Source organism: Miniopterus natalensis, chromosome 2 (assembly GCF_054644295.1).
Source record: "Miniopterus natalensis isolate mMinNat1 chromosome 2, mMinNat1.hap1, whole genome shotgun sequence".
In the NCBI taxonomy this organism is placed as follows: domain Eukaryota; kingdom Metazoa; phylum Chordata; class Mammalia; order Chiroptera; family Miniopteridae; genus Miniopterus; species Miniopterus natalensis.
In genome coordinates, this window is record NC_142082.1 from 49,657,001 (window position 1) to 49,669,722 (window position 12,722).

At 39.8% G+C, this 12,722-nt stretch overlaps 1 pseudogene; it reads left to right on the forward strand.

The window, feature by feature from the left end:
* The first annotated feature begins 2,893 nt into the window (after positions 1-2,893).
* LOC107545888 (large ribosomal subunit protein eL36 pseudogene) lies at positions 2,894-3,174 on the forward strand (annotated as a pseudogene).
* Positions 3,175-12,722: the final 9,548 nt, after the last annotated feature.

A 12,722-nucleotide genomic window follows, 5' to 3' on the forward strand; every position in this document is an offset into this window, starting at 1 on the left:
GCTTCTCTTAAAGAATTGAAATATTTGATCACATTTCACCCACATTTCTCCACAGCAACAATTTGCTGGTGCTACTTTTAGTGAAGCAGGTTTTCTCTATTTCTTTACAGCCCCCACCACTCCCATTTATATCCCCAATAATCATTACCCTTGGACTGTTCTGCATAAAGAAATTATTCTCTATTTTCATGTCTCAATGAAAGATGATAAAATCAAAGAAACACCAAGGATGCTGCCTCTTTCAAAACAAATAGGGAAGAGCGCATTTAAAAGAAGAGGGGAAACTATTTCTACATGTTTGGTAAAAATTACAAAGGAATTATAAACAAAGTTTAATAGGAGTAAAAATGAAAAAGTGATAAACTCTGTCTTGAAAAGAGTTCACGAATGAGAGCTCTTTTTTTCACAAACAGAAAAAGGTATTGAAGAATGAATAGGAGTTTTCCAGATGAAAGTTAACTCCTTTGATAGTTATCTATTTAATAAAATGTGGGGTCTAAGGCATTTTGTTATTTTGGAAGTGTGCATATTTTTCTGCAATTAAAATAAACTGATAATCTCTCATCACAGAGCTACATATCATATGACTATATTATTCAAGGTTATGTTTTAATTACCCTGATCTGAGGCCCTCTTTTGAGCCCAGGGGTACCTGGAAGTTCTTTTTAATAAGGAGTTAATGCTCAAGGCTCAGTGCAAAGCCATAACCACTCTCATTTGAAAATGAAGAGTGGAGATACATTCCATAAATCAAAAGCCTGGGGAAAAAATAGTTAACCCAATATGCTCTGAGCTTTTTCATGTTTCCTTGAGGGGGTCTATTATGAATGAATGCTTTGCTAGATCACTGAAATATTTAAAGGAGAGAAGCAAAAAGCACCAGAATCTAACCTTGTGTGCATGTAGGTATATGTGTTTTTTTTCCCAAACCAGCACATTCCTTGAAAAGGCTAAAGCAAGGTAGCCTTCCGTCAGAATCCGGTTTGGCTGCCTAAACAGAGGCAGAGGTAGCTATGTTTAGCAATGTCACCTCTGCCATTAGTTAATTGAGAGACCCCCTCCAGTTCCAGCAGTGGTTTGCTGTCCAAAGGTGGGGGTCGCAGTTCAGATCTGGGTGGAAATAAATTTCTCACAGGGGTGCCCAATCATGGGTCCCAATGGCCCGTGCCAAGTGCGGTACAGGTGAGTTAGTGTGCACCTGCTGGAGAGGCCCCTGTGCCAGAGACACGCTCACAGCAGCACTCAGCCTGGTCTGTTTGTGTTTTTGTCGTCGAGTGCTTTGTGACTAGTCAGGGAGAGTGTAATGGCGTCCCCTCATAGCTGGAGGCTTGGAAAGAGGGTGTAAGTGTGATTACTGCTGACAGGTAATGGAACATCACCGTTAGAGCCAGTAGTGGAGACGCTGCTTTTGGATGTCAGCTACTTTGGTTCCCATCCCAGAAAATTTCTCATAGGGAACTGACTGATCTTTCAACAAAATGACTGAATCAGCCAGGTTGTTTCTACCTCTTTCAGTTCAGTTCCTCACCCTAAACCACAAATGTAGATAGCAATTAAGAGGTGAAATGTTGGTTGGGCAAAAGAAAGGAGGAGAGTGAATGTCCAAGGTCTTTGCTATCACTTCTTCTGCAGAGAAAGCAGTGACTAGCTGGGGGAAGAGAAGAAAAAAATAAAAGCTGTCACATACGATTTGCATGCATCTGAATACATATTGGCTTTGGAGGTTTACACAAGCTCAGCTCAAGGTGGTTCATGAGATGTGCTCATTAACTTATGATTACACCTACATCTTATATTGTCAGTGGAGACCACTAGAACTAGATTCAAGAGTAATATAAGAACATAAGAATAAAATAAAAATTTTAAATAAGAAATGATGTGGCCTATTCAATTGCATCTCCTACTATCTTGCTCTTTCCCTCCTGGGCCATGCACACTGATGCTTTCCTCATGCTCACTTGGACAGCAAATTTAAGCTCCACACTTAAGTCTTTATTTAGCCATTTAGTTCCAGCCTCAGCTCAGGAAACTTTTTTCTGAGTATCTGCAATTTACTGCAATTATTGTACTTTAATTATCCAAGTATGTAACTGACTTCTCAACAGTGAGCACCCCCCCCCCCGTATATTCAACTAATATTTATTGAGCAGTAATGTGCCACACAATATTCTAAGCACAAAGAATGCAAGGGGAAAGGAAGGAAATGTTAAATAAGTAAACAAATAAAGGAACTGGTTATTTTAAATATCAGTAAGTACTGTACTATAGTATTCAATCATTTAGAGGTGAAGCAGAGGCCAAGGAGGCTTCAGAAGAAACTAAAAAATACTGCGCATTAGGTGAGAGCATTCTAGAAAAGAAACTGCTCCAAGAAAAGAGTGCTCAGTTTTATTGGTTGCCTCTACCATTTGCTTGGGCAAGAGGAAGTCATCAGAGACCTTGATCAGAATATATCAGTGGGGCCCTAGCAGGTTTGGCTCAGTGGCTAGAGCATTGGCCTGAGGACTGAAGGGTCCTCGGTTCAATTCCAGCCAAGGGCATGTACCTTGGTTGCAGGCTCGATCCCCTGCCCCAGTCAGGGCGAGTGTGGGAGGCAACCAATCGATGTGTCTCTCTCACATCGATGTGTGTCTCTCTCTCCCTTCCACTCTCTGAAAAGCAATGGAAAAAATAGCCTCAGGTGAGGATTTTAAAAAAAAAGAATGTATGGATGGGATGGTGGGAACAAAGACCCTCCTGGAGGAAGGATGCAGAAAATAGAAAGATACGCGTCCTGTTTCATTCATTTTTGTACCTGCAGTGTGTAGCATATAAGAGGCACTTAATTGTTGGCCGACTTCCTCTGCGGCAGCCATTGAGAAGAAGCAGGCATGTCTCTCTGCTGCTCAGGGCCATGGGTCTCAACAAGGGCCTCCAGGTGACCAAGAATGTGAGCAACTGGAGGCTCACCTGCCACGGGCGCCTCACCAAATACACAAAGTTCATAAGGGACATGATCCGAGTGTGTGGCTTTGCCCCGTCAGCGGCATGCCATGGAGCTGCTCGAGGTCTCTAAGGACAAGAGGGCCCTGAAATTCATCAAGGGTGGGGACACACGTCCGTGCTAAGAGGAAGAGAGAGGAGCTGAGCAATGTCCTTGCAGCCAGAAGGAAGGCAGCAGCCAAGAAGGACTGAGCCCCATCCCCTCTGTAATAAAACATGTTCATAAATAAATAAGTAAGTAAATAAATAAATAAATGTTGACCAAATACATGAATTTTCTGGTCCTCGGCTTCAGCGCATAGAGGTTTGAATTTCATTTTTAGATCCCATCATATCCTACATAAGCATCTCTCACAGCCATGACATTTTGTAGCATTAATTTATTCACATGGACATTTCCCCCTCCCCAACAATACATTCCTTGGGAGGAAGGGGGGTCTGTCACATTCATTTTTACATCCTGAGAATATAGGACACTGAAGAATAGCCTAAGCAGAGGTCATCTAGAAAGGAGGTTTGAATCAGAACTAGGCCTTGGACAATACAATGGGGAACTTACAAATGAGAGACATAAAGGAACAAAGTTACAAAGGTACACAGGGTACCCAAGATGTCATAAATCCAGAAGCAATCCAGAAAAGTCATTCTCTCTCTCCCTCCCTCTCCCTCCCTCTCCCTCCCTCTCCCTCCCTCTCCCTCCCTCTCCCTCTCTCTCCCTCTCTCTCCCTCCCTCTCCCTCCCTCTCCCTCCCTCTCCCTCCCTCTCCCTCCCTCTCCCTCTCCCTCCCTCTCCCTCTCCCTCCCTCTCCCTCCCTCTCCCTCTCTCTCCCTCTCTCTCCCTCTCTCTCCCTCTCTCTCCCTCCCTCTCCCTCCCTCTCCCTCTCCCTCCCTCTCCCTCCCTCTCCCTCTCTCTCCCTCTCTCTCCCTCTCCCTCTCTCCCTCTCCCTCTCCCTCTCCCTCCCTCTCCCTCCCTCTCTCCCCCCCTCCCTCCCTCCCTCCCTCTCCCTCCCTCTCCCTCTCCCTCCCTCCCTCTCCCTCTCTCTCCCTCCCTCTCCCTCTCTCTCCCTCTCTCTCCCTCTCTCTCCCTCTCCCTCTCTCTCCCTCTCTCTCCCTCTCTCTCCCTCCCTCTCCCTCTCTCTCCCTCTCTCTCCCTCTCTCTCCCTCTCTCTCCCTCCCTCTCCCTCCCTCTCTCCCTCTCCCTCTCTCTCCCTCCCTCTCCCTCTCTCTCCCTCTCTCTCCCCCTTCCTCCCTCTCTGACAGCCAGCTTGGTTTATTTACTTTCCACATCCTGGACACCTTGGATGAGCTGCCCAGCACTGACTCAGCGGAGCTGGACCTTCACGGGGGCCCTGTTCTCAGCAGCTGCTGCAGCTCTGCGTTGCCTGCAGCGCTGTGCCAGCTGTCGCCGCCTGCATTACACCATAGTAATGTGAACAACTGGAAGCAATAATGTGTCTTCCCATTTGCCTAACAATACCAACATGGACAATAACTCAGAAGGCTGAAGATTTGTGCTGTAATTTAATAAACCCCATGCACATTTCTACAATTGAGTATCACATCTGTGCAATGGATCCTAGAAGTATAATATTCTTTTATAAGGGACTATTAACCAATCTTAAGTTTATAGGTTTCCTTAAATCTTTTTCATCAGCTGTTAAACTACAGTAAAGAGAAAATTGCCTCTTATGAGACAAGGGATAGTAAAATACAAAGACTGTGATTAAACGTCAATCAATTAAGGATTATAATATAATAAAATGCTGACTGATGATTAAAATGAGCACATTCTAGGAGAATTGTATAAGCAATATTAAGAAGTGTTTTTAAAAGTAAGTAGAATAAACTTCAATGAGATCACATTATCTATGAGTCTTTTGCTCTATAAGTAAAAAGGCTTATAAGAATTATTCTTCAGGTACATAGGTCTCAAAATTGGCATTGAAATTCTATGCTAGAAAGTATTATTTTAGCTTCCCATTTTAATATTCCCCAGTCTCCAGAATTTAAAAGTTTTTTCTGAGCAGAATAAATAACAATATTTTTGTTTCAGCTAGTTTTCCACCAGCGTGTGCAGCTGGGCAACGGTTTATGAAAATGGGTTTTGTAGTAAAACCATGAAACAAACAACATAGCAACTGAGGTTACAAAACACTGACTAGAACGTTGGGTCCCAGAAAGGAGCTCTGGGACTGTCTGTAAAACTTCAGAACCTAAGCCTTCCTGAAATGGTGCCTTATAGGACTTCTTTCTTTGAAGGTCCAAGCACACTTCTGTCTAGGAAGAGATCTCCCGCTGCCAAAGAGTGACAAGTAAGCAAGGCGACCTGCTGTATTTCTGCCTTCCATCGGCCACACATCTTCTCCATCAGTGTCTTCATCTGGGCTAGAGTTATGGTGGAAGGCTTGAGCTAACTACATCGGGTTTGGCAGCCTAGTACACCAAAGGAGACAGAGGCTTTTTCCTTTTCGCTCTTGCTGTCATATTTTTTTTCTCCAAGTATATTATTGGCAGAAGGCCATTTTTTTTTTTTTTTTTTCCTGTGCTGAGCTGCTCCTTCCTCAGACCTCTTCCACATTGCCTTCCCAAAGCAATTTTCCTGCTATGCTGTTTGTACCTGGTCCCTTTGGAGCTCCGGAGGCATTCAGACTCCTGCCAGTTTGCAGGGAGCATTTTGAAGCTTGTTGCAACAGCTGGCTTATATGAGCCTTGAAGGAAAAGCATGCATACATGTGGTAGCACATTTGAAGCACTAAAGCAGCTGGCAAAGTAAGCAGAGACCAAAAGGTGTGGGTAACTCAGAGCTTTGCTGGAAACTGTGCTGGAGGAACCTTGAATGGAAGATGGAAGCATAATTAATGAGTAAATCCCAGTGCAGCCTGGCTTCTGCCCTTATCACTGTATGGAAAGTTCTCTAATGAAGGTCACCAATGACCTTCTAATTACCCAATTAGATGGATGCCTTTCAGTCAATGTTTGCCTAGGCATCTCTGCTGAACTTGGCAGGATGTTTGAGTGACATGCTAAAAATCACATACTCACTAAGTAACAAAGCTGACATTTGAAACAGGTAGGTTTAATCTTAAACTCAAAATCGCCCACTGAACCTAGTTGCTTAGTTGTTCAATGTTTCGCAGATATTATAAAGAAAGGGTGAGTGAGAGAAAATGACAGATTGACTATATACTCTTATTTTCTCTCCTTTGTAGAACAGACCAAACATGACAGCAATGGTATTTTAAGAAGATATAAAGCAACAAGGATACAGAGGCAGTGGAGATTTCAAGAGATTTTTGAATGATAGAAATAGGAAAATACCCAAAGTACATGCATGGATCAGAAGAAACCTTTTAAAAATTCATGATTAATAGCTAAGATATCTCTCTGTATCTCTATACTATCGTCTATCTATCATCTATCTATTATCTATCTATCGTCTATATCATCTGTCATCTATCTATCTATCATCTATTTATCATCATCACCTATCATCTATATCTATCTATCTATCTATCTATCTATCTATCTATCTATCTATCTATCATCATCTATCATCTATCTATATCTATCTATCTATCTATCTATCTATCTATCTATCTATCTATCATCTATCTATCTATCTATCTATCTATCTATCTATCTATCTATCTATCTATCTATCATCTATCTATCTATCATCTATCTATCATCTATCTATCTATTTATTATCTATCTATCTATCTATCTATCTATCTATCTATCTATCTATCTATCTATCTATCATCTATCTATCTATCTATCATCTATCTATCATCTATCTATCTATCTATCTATCTATCTATCTATCTATCTATCTATCTATCTATCTATCTATCATCTATCATCACTTAAAGAATATAAAAGAAACAAACCAACTTGCCCAGAAGAACAAACTCTAAGGACACCAAGTCCTGAGGGAAGTATAGGGTGAGATCTAAATGAAACAAAGCAAGATAGGTTGAAAGCCTATAGATAAAGGGGTTGCTGCCTTGATTGCCTCCCCTTCCCTATAAAATAAAGTCACTCCACTCCACTATCCCAAGAGGAAAATAGAAAGTTTGGTTACTGAAAAAATATATAACCAGAAAAACTTCAGACTTGGGGCACAGAGATGGGCTAAGTGAAGCTGACACCTGAAAAGATGAAGAGTAAGTGAAATTCTGCACAATCAATAGTGGGATTTCTTGCCTCTTCATTGTGTTCTGCAGTTCTATTTCTAGAGCCTCTGTATTCAGGCATACACTGTTCTCCCCCCCTCATTCCTAGATTTTTTGTGGAGAGCTGAAGTGCCACAAAGCCGGTAGGAATTCTGTACGTGAGAAAGCCAGGGTGCTGCCTAGTCACCATATGATGATGTCGACAAGACTCACTCATACAGACAGAGCTTCCAATAAGCTCTGGAGTTCTGCCTATGAATTATGAACAAATGGCTGCTAAAGAATTCCTTCAAAGTGAAAAGGCAAAAAGTGAACAAATACAAAAAAAATAACAAATAAGCAAAATAAGGAAATCTGGGTAACACATATCAAGGCAAGGAGAAGAAACTCAAGCTAATGTCACTACAGAGATAAGAACATTGCCTTCATGAAATAAAACTCCCAGATAACAAGAAAGAACTTGAATAGTCCAGGTGACAAATTCGCTAGAAGATTTAGAAGATAAATGCAAGGAGATCAATCAAGGCATAGAAAAAGGGGAGATATATGGAAAATATGAGAAAATAGTTCAGAAAATTAGAGACTAGTAACAAGTTACATACAGCAGGTCCAGAATGAGCAAAGCCAAAAGCATGGAGGAAGAGAAATTGTTAAATAAATAATGAAGAAAACAATTTTACCCAGATGGTTAAACATGAGTTTCTAAGTTGAAAGAGTCCACCAGTTCTCCAGCACACACACACACACACACCCCAAACTTGGAACCCTGGAGATAAAGAATGATTTAAAAACATTTATATATATATATATATATATATATATATATATATATATATATATATATATATATATCTTTATTGATTTCAAAGAGAGGAAAGGAGAGGGAGAGAGAGATAGAAACACCCATGATGAGAGAGTCATTGGGGATTGAGCCCACAACCCGGGCATGTGCCCTGACAGGGAATCGAACCTCGATCACCTGGATCCTAGGTCGACGCTCAACCACTGAGCCCGCCTGGCCGGGCAAGAATGAATTTAAAGTGTTAGAGATAGATGATGAATAGATAGGTAGAATGAAAATCATATAAAAAGGATGGCGAACAATGCTGCATGAGACTTCTCAACACAACACAGGAAGCTAATAGACCAAAGAACAATACTTTCAAAGATCTAATGGAAAATGATTTTATTAGTAAGAGACTGGACCATGCACTGCACCAAAGTGAAGAATAAATCAGGATTGAAACCCAAGAAAGTCATCAGAATTTTTCCACAATCAAGTGACAGTTTTGTTGAATGCCAGAAAGCAACCAGAGATCACAAGGCTATGGGAATGAGGTCTCCAAGGGGGAAGATGGAAATGATGCATTATCTATCTGATTATTTTGAAAATATATTAGTGGACATTAAAAAGATATGTTGGAGCACCTGATCAAAATAAATGAGCGGTGGTTTTATAGAAAACTAAGCGAATTAAAAATGATGAATTTGCCCAACTGGCATAGCTCAGAAATTGAGCATCAACCTATGATCCAGGAGATAGCACTAAGCGCATGAAAAATGATGAATTTGCCCAACTGGCATAGCTCAGAAATTGAGCATCAACCTATGATCCAGGAGATAGCAGTTCGATTCCCTGTCAGGGCACATGCCCGAGTAGTGGGCTCGATTCTCAGCAGGGGGCGTGCAGGAGGCAGCCAGTCAATGACTCTCATCATTGATGTTTCTCTCTCTCTCTCTCTCTCTCTCTCTCCCTCCCCTTCCTCTCTCTGAAATCAATAAAAAAAAAGAAAAAGAAAAACGATGCATTTGTTACTCAAGGAAAAACAAAAGTTAAACCAGAGGGGGAAAAAATTATCAAAGTGTACTTTTTGGCTCAGGAATGAACAGTATTCACATTTCTTAACAAAAATGTTACAAATCTAAGAGAAAGATAGAGAAGCCTGAAAACTCTTTATCTACCACAACAGGAAGTTAAGAAGATAATGTTTGATGAATAAAGAGTTTGTGATATGAGACTGTTACTTGGAAATAGGGTAAATATTAAATACCTGAATAGGTTCATAGTGGTGGCCTCTGGGGTGATGTCCTGAGCATGGTGAAAATATAGCAGGGATATTTTTCATTATAAGTCTTCTGGTATTTTATGATTTAAAAAAACTATATGCATATGTTCTTTTTATATAATAATAAGTAATTCAATTTTTTAAATTTAGAAAAATACCAATGATCTCTAGGTGATTTTGCTACATCCTTTCCAGTGGGGCATGCTGTTGCTTCTTCTGTTTGGGAATCACCGAGCTTTGGGAATAAACACACTGGTCACTAGCCACTGGGAATTTGGCCCCTTTCCCAGCTATTTTTGCAATGCCCATTAGTAATTCAATATTCAAGTTGTATGTGTGTGCACCCTTTTGTGTATATTTAGAGGTTAGTGACCAACAAGTTTTGAGGACCAAGAAAAAAGGAACCTAAGCTGCTACCAGGATTTCTAGTTGAGAGACTAGACTCCAACAGTTTTTCAATTTTGTTATTCAATATGAATTCAGTAAGGTCACTCATACCAGTAATATTTCTTTAATTATTACAAAACAGAGGGAAATCACTAAGGTGTGTTGTTTTAAAACCTTTTATCATTTTGAAACACAACACATCTAAAGAAAAGTGCATCAACTATAGAAAAAATCTTAATAAATTACTACAAAGCCAATCTCAGAGTAATCACCATTCCAGCCAAGACATAGAACATTGCTGGGCACCCTAGGAGTCCCCTGCATTCACTATTCTGATTGCAAACCCTTCCCTCTTTCTAAATGTAGCCACTATCTTGACTTTTATGGCAGTTTTCTTCTTGCTTTTCTTTATGGTTTCAGCACTGAGATATGTATTTAATTTCACTAAGTTCAGGCTTAATTTGGTGTTTAAGCAAACTGGAGTTTTCAGTTGGCTAAATGAAGTCAAAATGGGGTCTGACTGGTATGGGGAGGAAATTGAGGTATTTCAACACCTCAACATACCTTAAGTACTTTAGATCAGGGTTTCTCAACCTCGGCAATAGTGACCTTCTGGGATGGATAATTCTTTGTTGTGAGGGACTGTCATGTGCATTATAGGGTATTTAGCAGTACCCCTGGCCTCTACTCACTAGATACCAATAGCATCAGTCTTCCAGTTGTAACAATCAAAAATGTTTGAAGATATTATCAAATAACCCCTAGGAAGGGGGAAACATTATCATTGCTTGAGAACCACTGCTTTAGACTAATTAAAGGACTACCATTCTTCAAAATGGCACTTGATCTAAAAAGTCAACCTTAGGCCCTTTGGGGCGTTCTACTACTCAGTCTTAGCAAAAAGGTAGAGAAACCAGCCTCAAAGTTCTAAACTATTTCACAATTCAGCCATAGGCTGCAAACTCTGTGCTGAATTAGCCAGATTTAGTGGCCTGAAAGTCAACTCTACCGTCCCAGGCGGCAAGCATTCCAAGATGGGATGCTCCAATTTAAGTGACAGAATGCCCAGCAACTTTCTCAAGGAATCAGCAAATGAAAACTGGTTCAATTGACTTATTTTCTCACTAATCCCTTTTCATGTTTTAAACCTTTTAAAACTGCCAACTTATGAAATGGTCATATGGTAGCAAAGAACCTCAATATCAAATGTGTCAAATGTATCATAGTACATTATGAATATGTACACATACATATTTATAACAACATAGTTTATAATGTTATAAATATGAACACATCTGTATTTATAAACACATATGTAAACCATAATAAAATACATATTACATGAAGAAAGATATAAATATTAGAGGATAGGATCTAAAAGAAGAGTGGGTGATTGAGTCCCAAATCTAATATTTACCTGCTATTCCACCCTGAGCAAGAACCTTATCTTTCTGAACTTCACTTTTCTCATTCATACCATAAAACATACCAAGCACACCTCTCAGGATGTTTTTTCTTTAATGAGATGTGAAATGCGAAAATGTGTTATAAACAATAAAGCACAATGATTATCTGTTGCATTACTGTCTTCTAAAGCTTCAAGGAGAGATTCGAGGCTTGCATACAATTAATAATACAATATTGCAGAACCTCTCTCAATGATTTCCTTTTATTGAACCTATGGGTCAACAGCAGAATAAGAATTGACTTCTGTATTCAGGACTCCTGAACTTTAGATTTGAGGCAGAATTTGAAGTTGAGAGAATTCAATGCAGATGTAAAAAGATTCACATCTGCTCCTCTTGGTGCTGGACACTCCATCATGGTGTCAAAGGCTCTGTCTTGATTTTTGGAATCTGTTTCTCCTACTCACTTTACCTTTTGCATAAAAATTAAGTATTTAACCAATGTGTTTACTGAATATTCTTAGTAAATCTCAGTGAGACACCGTTGTTCTTTCCATGTGGCAGATTCCTGTGGTCAGGGCTCACACTTGTGCTTTCTGCTTTGTTTAGTGCCTGACAGCACACCACATGCAAGGAGTTACCTAATGGTGTTATGGGATTAAAGAAATAATTTCTGGAGGAACATGAGAGTTCCTGGAATGGAGATGAGTTCCAGAGTCCTCTCCCTATACAGGGAGTGACTGTAGGATAAAAGGAGGAACTATTTCAGACAAGGTAGCCAGGGAGGACTTCTGAGTAGGTAATATTTGGAAAGAGATTTGTATGAGGAGAAGGAAAATATTTATTATGTATTTTAAGTCTGTTATTAGGTACATACATATATCATTTATTTAAAACTACATGATTATTTTTATTATGTGATCAATATTCATTTCTACATAGATATAGATGTAGATATAGTTAGATAAAATATTTAAAGCCCATTCTAATCCAGGATAATCTCATCTCAAGATCTTTACATTAATGATATCTGCAAAGACCCTTATTGCACATAAGGCCACATTCTGAAGTCCCAGGGGTACAGTATTAAACCCTCTACAACAATGTAAGAAATACGTAATGTTGATACTACTTCTGCTATTAATAAATGACATAAGTGGCACTACAAGATTATATTTGCTTAAAACTATTGCCCTCATATGAAATTACATGCATAGCATTCCACTTTTGAGATAACCCATTTGTCTACAAAGGTACTCTTTTGTAAATCATATAAATTACCTGGAACTCTTACTCACATTTGTACGTTATGTTCAAAACAAAATTATACCAAGGTTGTATATTCCAGACCATAAAAACTGTCTTGTTTTCATTGACTTTGTTGTAGGTGCAGTGGAAACGTTTTCAATAATAATGTTCCAATCCATAAAATAGACCCGAGCACAGATGGGTGGTGTGGCTTTAGTTTGCCTCAGTTTAAGTTTCCATCTTTCAGAATGTGAGGAAAGCTAAATAATCAATAATCTTGACCTACCAGCTATGCTAAACGTTTATGGCTGCCTACCCCTAGAGAGATGCCATTTTCTTTGCATTGAAAGATTTGCAAAATGTCTGGACCAAAGTGACTAGAATTGCCCCCATTCACAAAAGGCCTCAGTGAGCAGATTAAAAACCAATTCTCTTCCTCGGCTGCCTTTCCATCTGACT